This window comes from Pristiophorus japonicus, chromosome 1 (assembly GCF_044704955.1).
Source record: "Pristiophorus japonicus isolate sPriJap1 chromosome 1, sPriJap1.hap1, whole genome shotgun sequence".
NCBI classification, from domain to species: Eukaryota; Metazoa; Chordata; class Chondrichthyes; family Pristiophoridae; genus Pristiophorus; species Pristiophorus japonicus.
The window spans coordinates 103,726,207-103,739,649 of NC_091977.1; positions in this window are offsets into that span (position 1 = coordinate 103,726,207).

Consider the following 13,443-nt stretch of genomic DNA (forward strand, 5'->3'; position numbering starts at 1 on the left):
TGCACACAGTACTCCAGCAGTCACCTAACCAGTGTTTTATACAGTTCAAGCATAACCTCCTTGCTCTTGTATTCCATGCCTTGACTAATAAAGGCAAATATTCCATATGCCTTCTTAACCATCTTATTTACCTGGCCTTCTATCTTCAGGGATCTGTGGACCTGCACTCCAAGGTCCATGATCTAGATGACATACAACATTTGCTACTGATACTGTCAGCTGCTCAATTCAGGAGCTTGCTTCATATTAAAGCTTACAGCACTGCAGCAAAATCAAACTTTATTGTATACTCATTCAGCTCTGAAGCTTATTACAAGAGTAACCATAAGCTGTGAGACCCCACAGTGCCAGCCTAGCACAATAAACAAACTACTGTGCCAAGCAGGATGCAGTAGGCTTTGATAAATATGTAACACTCACACTCACCCGATCAAAACCTCCAAATATACAAAATATTGAAGGGTTTCAAAACAATCTAGCTGAAGCTTTCTATGCTCTTTTTATGTTCCAGAACTGTTACATATAGAATCAATTAGGTAAAACCCTGGTGTATCTATCTAGTCATAGCCAGAGAATCAACCGCAATGGCTTTTCTTCCCACTACCACAACATTACTTCTGGAATCCCCCAAGATTCTATCCGTGGTCCCCTCCTATTTCTCCATCTTCAAACTGCCCCTCGGCGACATCCAACTGAAAACACAACATCAGGTTCCAAGTGTACGCAGCTGACACCCATATCCTCACCACCACTTTTTTAAAAATTCATTCATGGGATGTGAGCTGCATTTATTGCCTATCCCTAAATGTCCTTGAGCTGCATTTAATACAGGAGGCAGACAAAAAGCAAGAAACTATAGACTAGTTAGCCTAACGTCTGTCGTTGAGAAAATGCTGGAGTCCATTATTAAGGAAGCAGTAGTGGGACATTTGGAAAAGCATGATTCAATCAAGCAGAGTCAGCATGGTTTTATGAAAGAGAACTCATGTTTGTCAAATTTGCTGGAGTTCTTTGAGGATGTAACGAGCAGGGTGGATAAGGGGGAACCAGTGGATGTGGTGTATTTGGGTTTCCAGAAGGCATTTGATAAGGTGCCACATAAAAGGTTACTGCACAAGATAAAAGCTCACGTGGTTGGAGGTAATATATTAGCATGGATAGAGGATTGGTTAACTAACAGAAAACAGATAGTCGGGATAAATGGGTCATTTTCCGGTTGGAAAACAGTGACTAGTGGGATGCCGCAGGGATCGGTGCTGGGTCCTCAACTATTTACAATCTATATTAATGACTTGGAAGAAGGGACCGAGTGTAATGGAGCCAAGTCTGCTGATGATACAAAGATGGGCGGGAAAGCAAATTGTGAAGAGGACACAAAAAATCTGCAACGGGATATGGACAGGCGAAGTCAGTGGGCAAAAATTTGGCAGATGGAGTATAATGTGGGAAAATGTGAGGCTATCCACTTTGGCAGAAGTAATAGAAAAGCAAATTTTAATTTAAATGGAGAAAATTTGCAAAGTGCTGCAGTACCTGGGGGTCTTTGTGCATGAAACACAAAAAGTTATTACGCAGGTACAGCAAGTAATCAGGAAGGCAAATGGAATGTTGGCCTTTATTACCAGGGGGATAGAGTATAAAAGCAGAGAAGTCCTGCTACAACAGTACAGAGTATTGGTGAGGCCACACCTGGAGTACTGAGTACAGTTTTGGTCTCCACATTTAAGGAAGAATATACTTGCATTGGAGGCTGTTCAGAGAAGGTTCACTAGCTTGATTCGGGAGATGAGGGGGGGGTTGACTTATGAAGATAGGTTGAGTAAGTTGGGCCTATACTCATTGGAGTTCAGAAGGATGAGACGTGATATTGCAATACAGAAGATAATGAGGGGGCTCGACAAGGTGGATGCAGAGAGGATATTTCCACTCATAGGGGAAACTAAAACTAGGGGACATAGTCTTAGAATAAGGGGCCGCCCATTTAAAACTGAGGTGAGGAGAAATTTATTCCCTCAGAGGGTTGTAAATCTATGTAATTCTCCGCCCCAGAGAGCTGGGTCATTGAATATATTGAATATATTTAAGGCGGAGATGGACAGATTTTTGAGCGAAAAGAGTAAAGGGTTATCGGGAGTGGTCAGGGATTGTTGCTGGAGCGGCACTCATCCAAGCAATTGGAGAGAATTCCATCACACTCCTGACTTGCGCCTTGTTTATTTTTATTTGTTTCTGGGATGTGTGTGTGGCTGGCAAGCCCAGCATTTATTGCCCATCCCTAATTGCCCTTGAGAAGGTGGTGGTGAGCTGCCTTCTTGAACTGCTGCAGTCCCTTGGTGAAGGTACTCCCATGGTGCTGTTAGGGATGGTAAGCCATTGAAGGTCAAGGGGAGTTGATTAAGACTTTCTCTTGGTGGAGATAGTCATTGCCTGGCACTTGTGTGGCATGAATGTTACTTGCCATTTATCAGCCCAAGTCTGAATGTCGCCCAGGTCTTGCTGCATGAGGGCATGGACTGCTCCATTATCTGAGGAATTGCGAATAGCACTGAACACTGTGCAGTCATCAGCGAACATCCCCATTTCTGACCTTATTATGGAGGGAAGGTCATTGATGAAGCAGCTGAAGATGGTCGGGCCTAGGATATTGTCTTGAGGAACTGCTGCAGCGATGTCCTGGGACTATGATGATTGACCTCCAACAACCACAACTATCTTCCTTTGTGCTAGGTATGACTTCAGCCAGTGGAGAGTATTTCCCCTGATTCCGATTGACTTGAATTTTACTAGGGCTCCTTGATGCCACACAGTCAAATGCCGCCTTGATGCCAAAGGCAGTCACTCACATCACCTCTGGAATTCAGCTCTTTTGTCCATGTTTGGACTAAGGCTGTAATGAGGTCTGGAGCCGAGTGGTCCTAGTGGAACCCAAACTGAGCATCGGTGAGCAGGTTATTGATGAGTTAAGTACACTGTCGACGACACCTTCCATCACTTTGCTGATGATTGAGGGTAGACTGATGGGGCGGTAATTGACCAGATTGGATTTGTCCTGCTTTTTATGGACAGGACATACCTGGGCAGTTTTCCACATTGTCGGGTAGCTGCCAGTGTTGTAGCTGTACTGGAGCAGCTTGGCTAGAAGCGCGGCTAGCTCTGGAGCACAAGTTTTCAGCATGACAGCCGGGAAACTTCGAAGTTCTGCAAACTTCAAAATTATGCCGTGTATACCCAAGTCCAGGTCAATAATTTATATCAAAAGTAGCAATGGTCCTAATACCGACTTCTGGGGAATGCCACCTTATACTTCCCTCCAGGCTGAAAACAATTCACCACTGCTCTCTGCTTTCTATCACTTAATAATTTTGTCGCTATGCTGCCACTTTTCCTTTAATCCCACGGGTTTTAATTTTGGTAACAGATCTATTACGTTGTACTTTATCAAACACCTTTTCAAAATCCATTTACACATCAACTGCACTACCCTCCTTTCCGTTACTACAAAGAACTAAGTTCTTCCAATTGTTATTCAGTGGCCCCTTCTGGAAAGTGCAGGTATGCGGGCATCAGTCACTGGCAGAATTGGTTTTGGCTATAATCCCCACCAATGAATTTATCAACTTATATTTATATAGCACCTTTAACGTAGTAAAACGTCTCAAGGTGATTCACAGGAGTGTTTTAAGACAAAACAAATAAATTTGACACCGAGCCACATAAGAAGAAATTACGGCAGATAACCAAAAGCTTGGTCAAAGAGATAGGTTTTAAGGAGCTTCCGAAAAGGAGGAAAGAGAGACGGAGAGGTTTAGGGAGGGAGTTCCAAAGCTTGGGGCCCAGGCAGCTAAATGCACGGCCACCAATGGTTGAGCAGTCATAATCAGGGATGCTCAAGGAGGGCAGGATTTGAGGAGCGCAGACATCTCGGGGGGGTTGTGAGGCTGAAGGAGATTAGAGATAGGGAGGGGCAAGGCCATGGAGGGATTTGTAGACAAGGATGAGAATTTTGAAATCAAGGCGTTGCTTTACCGGAAATCAATGTAGGTCGGCGAGCACAGGGATGATGGGTGATCGGGACTTGGTATGTTAGGACACGGGCTGCCAAGTTTTGGATGATCTCAAGTTTACATAGGGCAGAATGAGACTTTAAACCGAGGCCCCATCTGCTCTCTCAAGTGGACGTAAAAGATCCAATGGCACGATTTCGAAGAAGAGCAGGGTAGTTATCCTCAGTGTCCTGGCCAATATTTATCTCTCAATCAATGTAACAAAAAAAAATTATCTGGCCATTATCTCATTGCTGTTTGTGGGAGCTGGCTGTGTGCAAATAGGCTGCCGCGTTTCCCACATTACAACAGTGACTACACTCCAAAAGAACTTCATTGGTTAAAGTGCTTTGAGACATCCGGTGGTCATGAAAGGCGCTATATAAATCCAAGTCAGCCAGGAGTTCATTGGAGTAGTCAAGTCTAGAGGTAACAAAGGCATGGATGAGGGTTTCAGCAGCAGATGAGCTGAGGTAGGGGCAGATACGGGCAATGTTATGGAGGTGGAAATAGGCGGCTTTAGCATTGCGGAATTGGAGCTACGCATGGATTCACTCTGGAGCATCCGCGATGTTGAGGATGTTGTGGATAGCACGTTTAGAGAGTTGGTCACACTGCAGGCAAAGGATACTGTTGTGTTCCTAACACAGATGAGACTGCACACAGGGAGATTAGTGTAACAGTGACCTCAGTCTTTATTAAGACACTCCAGAGTGAGGAACAGGCCTTAGGGGCCGGCTTATATTCAGTGCTCCCAAGGGATGCTGGGATCCCTTGGGACTTCAGGGGATGCGCGCCCTGGTGGCGGAACATGGGAGTGTATGCTTTACAGATACACAACAGGTACAAAGGCAGATAGGGAATGGGTGACCATCAGGCAGAGCAGTTGTAGGAAGGTAGTGCAGGAGTTCCCTGCGGTCATCTCCCTCCAAAACAGATATACCGCTTTGGATACTGTTGGGGGAGATGGTTCATCAGGGGAAGGCAGCAGCAGCCAAGTTCATGGCACCATGGGTGGCTCTGCTGCGCAAGAGGGCAGGAAAAAAAGAGTGGGAGAGCTGTAGTGGTAGGGGACTCTATTGTAAGGGGAATAGATAGGCGTTTCTGCGGCCGCAATCGAGACTCCAGGATGGTATGTTGCCTCCCTGGTGCAAGGGTCAAGGATGTCTCGGAGTGGCTGCAGGGCAAACATCCAGTTGTCGTGGTACATATAGGTACCAACGATATAGGTAAAAAGCGGGATGAGGTCCCACAAGCTGAATTTAGGGAACTAGGAGTTAAATTAAAAAGTAGGACCTCAAAGGTAGTAATCTCAGGATTGCTACCAGTGCCATGTGCTAGTCAGAGTAGAAATAGCAGGATAGCTCAGATGAATACATCACTTGAGGAATGGTGAAAGAGGGAGCAATTCAAATTCCTGGGAGATTGGAACCGATTCTGGGGGAGGTGGGACCAGTACAAACCGGACGGTCTGCACCTGGGCAGGACTGGAACCGATGTCCTAGGGGGAGTATTTGTTAGTGCTGGTGGGGAGGATTTAAATTAATAGGACAGGGGGATGGGAACCTATGCAGGGAGACAGAGGGAAGTAAAATGAGGTCAGAAGCAAAAGGTAGAAAGGAAAAAAGGTGGAGGGCAGAAAAATCAAAGACAAAGATCAAAAAGGGCCACATTACAACATAATTCTAAAAGGACAAAGAGGGTTAAAAAAACAAGCCTGAAGGTTCTGTGTCTCAATGTGAGAAGCATTTGTAATAAGGTGGATGAATTAACAGCAGAGATAGCGGTAAACAGATATGATGTAATTGGGATTACGGAGACATGGCTCCAGGGTGACCAAGGCTGGGAACTCAACATCCAAGGGTATTCAATATTCAAGAAAGATAGACAGAAAGGAAAAGGAGGTGGGGTAGCGTTGCTGTTAAAGAGGAGGAGATTAATGCAATATTAAGAAAGGACATCAGCGTGGGTAAGGTGGAATCTGTATGGGTAGAGCTGCAGAACACCCAAGGGCAGAAAACGCTAGTGGGAGTTGTGTACAGACCACCAGTCATAGTGAGGTTGGGGATGGAATCAAACAGGAAATGAGGGATATGTGCAATAAAAGTACAGCAGTTATCATGGGTGACTTTAATTTACATATAGATTGGGCTAACCAAACTGGTAGCAATACAGTGGAGGAGGATTTCCTGGAGTGTATAAGGGATGGTTTTCTAGACTAATATATCGAGGAACCAACTAGAGAGCTGGCCATCCTAGACTGGGTGTTGTGTAATGAGAGAGGATTAATTAGCAATCTTGTTGTGTGAGGTCCCTTGGGGAAGAGTGACCATAATATGGTAGAATTCTTCATTAAGATGGAGAGTGACACAGTTAAGTTAGAGACTAGAGTCCTGAACTTAAAGAAAGGTAACTTCGATGGTATGACACGTGAATTGGCTAGGATAGAATCGCGAATGATACTTAAAGGGTTGACGGTGGATAGGCAATGGCAGACATTTAAAGATCACATAGATGAACTTCAACAATTGTACATCCCTGTCTGGCGTAAAAATAAAACGGGGAAGGTGGCTCAACCGTGGCTTACAAGGGAAATTAGGGATAGTGTTAAATCCAAGGAAGAGGTATTTAATTGGCCAAAAATAGCAACAAATCTGAGGACTGGGAGAAATTTAGAATTTAGCAGAGGAGGACAAAGGTTTTAATTAGGAGGGGAAAAATGGAATATGAGAGTAAGCTTGCAGGAAACATAAAAACTGACTGCAAAAGCTTCTACAGATACGTGAAGGGAAAAAGATTATTGAAGACAAATGTAGGTCCCTTACGGTCAGAATCAGGTGAAGTCATAATGGGGAACAAAGAAATGGCAGACCAATTGAACAAATACTTTGGTTCTGTCTTCTCTAAGGAAGACACAAATAACCTTCTGGAAATACTAGTGGAACTAGGGTCTAGCGAGAAGGAGGAACTAAAGGAAATCCTTGTCAGTCAGCAAATTGTGTTAGGGAAATTGATGGGATTGAAAGCCGATAAATCCCCAGGGCCTGATAGTCTGCATCCCAGAGTACTTAAGGAAGTGGCCCTAGAAAGAGTGAATGCATTGGTAGTCATTTTCCAACATTCTATAGACTCTGGATCAGTTCCTATGGACTGGTGGGTAGCTAATGTAACCCCACTTTTTAAAAAAGGAGAAAACAAGGAATTATAGACCGATCAGCCGGACAGCGGTGATGGGGAAAATGTTGGAATCAATTATTAAAAGATGTAATAGCAGCACATTTGGAAAGCAGTGATAGGATTGGTCCAAGTCACCATGGAGTTATGAAAGGGAAATCATGCTTGACAAATCTTCTAGAATTTTTTGAGGATGTAACTAGTTGAGTGGACAAGGGGGAGCCAGTGGATGTGGTGTATTTAGACTTTCAAAAGGCTTTTGACAAGGTCCCACACAAGAGATTAGTGTGCAAAATTAAAGCACATGGTATTGGAGGTAACGTACTGACATGGATAGAGAACTGGTTGGCAGACAGGAAGCAGAGAGTAGGAATAAATGGGTCCTTTTCAGAATGGCAGGCAGTGACTAGTGGGGTACCGCAAGATTCAGTGCTGGGACCCCAGCTATTTAAATATACATTAATGATTTAGACGAAGGAATTGAATGTAACATCTCCAAGTTTGCAGATGACACTAAGCTGGGTGGCAGTGTGAGCTGTGAAGGGGATGCTAAGAGGCTGCAGGGCGACTTGGACAGATTAGGTGAGTGGCCAAATACATGGCAGATTCAGTATACTGTGGATAAATGTGAGGTTCTCCACTTTGGTGGTAAAAACAGAAGGACTGATTATTATCTGAATGGTGACAGATTAGTAAAGGGGGAGGTGCATCGAGACCTAGGTGTCATGGTACATCAGTCATTGAAGGTTAGCATACAGGTGCAGCAGGCGGTGAAGGAAGTAAATGGCATGTTGGCCTTCATAGCGAGAGAGGATTAGAGTATAGGAGCAGGGAGGTCTTACTACAGTTGTACAGGGCCTTGGAAAAGCCACACCTTGAATATTGTGTACAGTTTTGGTCTCCTAATCTGAGGAAGAACATTCTTGCTATCAAGGGAGTGCAGCGAAGGTTCACCAGATTGATTCCCGGGATGACAGGACTGACATATGAAGAAGGACTGGATCGACTAGGCTTCTACTCACTGGAATTTAGAAGAATGAGAGGGGATCTCATAGAAACATATAAAATTCTGACGGGATTGGACAGGTTAGATGCAGGAAGAATGTTCATGATGTTGGGGAAGTCCAGAACCAGGGGTCACAGTCTAAGGATAAGGGGTAAGCCATTTAGGACTGAGATGAGGAGAAACTTCTTCACTCAGAGTTGTGGGCATGTGAAATTCTCAACCACAGAAAGTTGTTGGGGCCAGTTCGTTAGATACATTCAAAAGGGAGTTCGATGTGGCCCTCATGGCTAAAGGGATCAAGGGGTATGGAGAGAAAGCAGGAATGGGGTACTGAAATGCATGATCAGCCATGATCATATTGAATGGTGGTGCAGGCTCGAAGGTCCCAATGGTCTACTCCTGCACCTATTTTCTACGATGCTATGCCGCAGATATGTGGCCAAATATGACACCTAGGTTGCAAAAGGTCTGGTTCAGTGTCAGACAGATCCTCAGGAGAGGGATGGAGTTAGTGGCTAGAGAACACAGTTTGTGGCGGGAACCAAAGACAATGGCTTCAGTCTTCCCAATATTTAATTGGAGAAAATTTCTGCTCATCTAGTACCGGATGTCAGACAAGCAGTCTGACAATTTAAAGACCGTGGAGGGGGGGGGTCGAGAAAAGTGATGAGGAGGTAGAGCTGGATGTCGTCAGCGTACATGTGGAAACTGACGCCATATTTTCGGATGGTGTCACCGAGGGGCAGCATATAGTTGAAAAATAAGATAGATCCTTGGGGGCCACCAGAGGTAACGATGCGAGAGTGGGAAGAGAAGCCATTGCAGGTGATTTTCTGGCTACAATTAGATAGATAAGAATGAACCAGGTGAGTGCATTCCCACCCAGCTGAACGGTGGTGGAGAGGCATTGGATGAGGATGGAGTGGTCAATAGGTCACAAAAGATGGAATTTGTGATTTTGACAAGAGCTGTTTTGGTACTGTGGCAGGGGCAGAAACCAGATTGAAGGGATTCAAACATGGAGTTCCAGAAAAGATGGGCATGGATTTGGGAGGCAACAATACATTCAAGGAAGGAGAGGAAAAGGAGGTTGAAGCTGGGGCGGCAGCTTGCAAGCACAGTGGGGTCAAGGGTTGTTTTTTTTGAGGAGAGTGGTGATGATGGCAGAATTGAAGGGGAGGGGTAGTACCTGAGGAGAGAGAACAGCTAACAATGTCAGCTAACATGGGAGCCAGAAAAGGAAATTGGGTGGTCAGCAGTTTAGTGGGAATAGGGTCAAGGGAGCAGGAAGTGTGTCTCATGGACAAGATCAGTGTGGAGAGGTCAAGAGGGGAGATCAGAGAGAAACTGGAGAGAGATGCAATAAACAAATATCAAAGCAATAAACATTGGAGAAGAGGAATTTAAGGATTCCAAACAGGAGTTATTAAAATCTTGCGACAAAGAAAATGCTAATGGTTTACTGAGCTTCATCGCAAACTGTGGTTGTCGTGGTCAAAGTATGGAATTCAATTTTGGGTACCCCACCCTGGGAAGAATATACTGGCTTTATAGAAAGTTCAGTAACTGATGACACCAAGCTAACACCCAGGATGACGGGATTTGGCTAGGAGATCGGATAAACTTGGACTATCAGACTGGTGTTTAAAACAAATGAGAATGTACATGAAATTAAAAGTAAGTCCAGAAATATTTCTTCTCTCCAAAAAGTGACATGGTTATGCTGCTGATGCAGTGCTATAGCTAGAGGCAATTGAAGTGTTTGAAAAGGAGGGATATTGGAAAGCAAGGATATTTAGGGATATAGAGAAAGTGTACAAAATTGTAATTAGAAGAGCAAGTTTCTATGTTCCTAAAAACCAATTGGATAGCATCTGAAAAAGTCATGGCTGCTCTGCAGCCTTGCAACAGAAGACAATTCTATCGATCTCATAACTGAGCAGGAAAAGGTTAACAAGAGATTGAAAGGGAAACGAACACACCATTCACATTGACCAAGGTGATTATCTGGAGATACATTCCGTATGTTACCAGCATGCCAACTAGCACTTCATCAAGCAACTCTCCTTAAATGAAAGGATTATTTAATTGTGGGAGAACATCACCCATATACAGACAGACTAGTGAAATGGGAAGACACATAGCCAATGGAGTTTAATGCAGAGCACAGTGAAGAAATACATAGGAAAAATGAGAGGCAGGATGAACTAAATGGTGCAATTTTAAAGGCTGTGCAGGAACAGAGCGACCTGAGGGTATATGTAGACAAATCTTTTGAGGATCCATGGGTTAATTTTTATTTTATTAATGTAAACACAGTGAGTTGTGATATGGAATGTACTGCCTGAATGGGTGGTGTAAGCAGATTCAATAGTAACAGCCAACAGAATTTAAAAGGAAAAAAAACACAGGACTATCCGAAAATAGGATTAACTCTATCAAAGAGCTAGCACAGGCACAATGGGCCAAATAGCTGCCTTCTGTGCTGTATCATTCTATGTTATATGCAGGAATCAAAACAGCCATCAAGAACATAAGAAATAGGAGCAGGAGTAGGCCATTTGGCCCCTCGAGCCTGCTCCGCCATTTAATAAGATCATGGCTGATCTGATCTTCGGCTCAGTTCTACTTCCCTGCCCGCTCCCCATAACCCTTTACTCCCTTATCGTTCAAAAAACTGTATCTCCACCTTAAGTATGTACAATGACCCAGCCTCCACAGCTCTCTGGGGCAGAGAATTCCAGATTTACAACCCTACCAGAAGAAATTCCTCATCTCAGTTCTAAATGGGCGACGCCTTATTCTTAAACTATGCCCCCTAGTTCTGTATTCCCTCCCGAGTGGAAACATCAAGCTAGAATTTCCTAACATAAGGCCAGCGCCCGATTGCTAACCAAAAGACCGTTAAGATTCCAAAGATTGTCGGCGAAAACTTCCCCCCCAAAAAATCCGCCCAGCTAAAAAAATGGGCGTTGCACCCAGATTCTCGGCAAAAAAGTGGAATTTAGGGTCAATTGGGTAGTTCTTAAAGAAAATGGGCGATAATTTAAAAAATCACTAAACATTTACCCTAAGGCTGCAGGTTGGGCTGAGGAGAAAAACAAATTTTTTTTTATTTTTTAAAAAAGATTAACATTAAATAAAAATCATAAAAATATTCTCAGGGCCTTTTTAACTTAAATTACCACAACAGAATTTAAAATAATGAGTAAAAAAAACAATTACTTACCTTTTTCTTGCAGAGCTACTCACCTACCGCCCAGCTCCGCTAATTCTCGTGGGCGTTTTTTTTATACTTGCCTATGGTCATCGCTGAGCCAAGTATCACACCATGGCGATCTGAGGATGGTGTATGCCGGCGGTCCGCTCCCCAGCGATACCTCGAAACCGCCGGCATAACTCAGCTGGGCAATTTCTCGCCGGCCCTGTTATTGCCCAAAATGGCAAATACCGCCAAGAAACCGGACAGTGAGCCACTGCAAATTCTAGCCCATCCTCTCTGCATCCACCTTGTCGAGCCCCCTCAGTATCTTATATGTTTCAATAAGATCACCTCTCATTCTTCTAAACCCCAATGAGTAGAGGCCCAACCTTTCTTCAGAAGTCAATCCCTTCATCTCAGAAATCAACCTCGTGAACCTTCTCTGAACTGCCTCCAATGCAAGTATATCCCTCGTTAAGACCAAAACTGTACACAGTACTCTAGATGTGGTCTCACCAATGCCCTGTACAGTTGTAGCAGGCCTTCCCTGCTTTTAAACTCCATCCCCCTTGCAATAAAGGTCAATATTCCATTTGCCTTCCTGATTACTTGCTGTACCTGCACTTTGTATTTCATACACAAGGACCCTGTAAAGGGGTATAGTATTGTAAGGGGATAAAATACGGTCACCAAAGTGGAAGTAGACATTTGCTTATACGCATGTAAAGCTCGCTTATAAAACTCACTTACAAATGGGTTTTAAAATGGAGAACAGCTAAAAAGTTAAAGCTTGCTGGTAAATGCGTTGAACCCTAGTACAGACTGATAAAAGATTCAGTACAGAACAACACTTGCCAAGGACAGCAGAGTAACGTTTGGGGGAACATAAATGATAGTATTGACTGGTAGTTTTGACTAAAGTTCTTGGGAGAGGGATAAGGAGGCACCACCCTGGGAAACAAAGTTAATCAAAACGTCATGAAGAACTGAGGCAAAGTTGACACCACTGAATAACACATTCCATAAGACTAACAGGAGATGGAAGATGAAAAGGTTGGGGGAACCACTCAGAACCAGTCTGATAAGGGTCAACGAATCAATGTAACTTCGCTGATAGCAGTAGGCCAATCGGTGGTTTTGTAAGAGGGTCGCACACCTCGAAAAACTGTATAACTGTCGATGTAGAAACCTCTGTTCTTGAAAGAGTTCATCGGAACTCTCCCCGCATGCTTGAATAAAAACTGGTTGAACCGAGGTTTCGTGGTTGCTAGAAGGGCGGGTAGGTGTCGATTCCTTGTATCATTGAGTCCAGCTTGAAGAAGAGAATCTTCTTACCCCAACAGACCCCCAGGTCCCTCTGTAATGCAGCATTTTGTAATCGCTCTCCATTTAAAATAATAATTTTATTTGTTATTTTTCCTACCAAAGTAGATAGCCTCACTTTCCCACATTATACTCCATCTTCCAAATGTTTGCTCACTTACTTAGCCTGTCTATATCCCTTTGCAGATTTTGTGTGTCCTCCTCACAACTTGCTTTCCCACTCATCTTTGTATCATCAGCAAACTTGGCTACATTACTTGGTCCCTTCATCCAAGTCATTAACATAGATTGTAAATAATTGAGGCCCCAGCAACGATCCCGGTGGCACCCCACTATTTTCCATTTCCCAATCGGAAAATGACCCATTTATCCCGACTTTGTTTTGTTAGTTAGCCAATCCTCTATCCATGCTATTACCCCCACCCCCGTGGGCTCTTAGCTTGTGCAGTAACCTTTTGTGGCACCTTGTCAAATCCAAGTACACTACATCCACTGGTTCCCCCTTATCCAGTCTGCTCGTTATATCCTCAAAGAACTCCAGAAAATTGGTCAAACATGATTTCCCTTTCATAAACCTATGCTGACTGTATTTTGCTTTTCCAAATGTCCTGCTGCGGTTTCCTTAATAATGGACTTCAGCATTTTCCCAATGACAATGTTAGGTTAACTGGTCTATAGTTTGCTGCTTTCTGGCT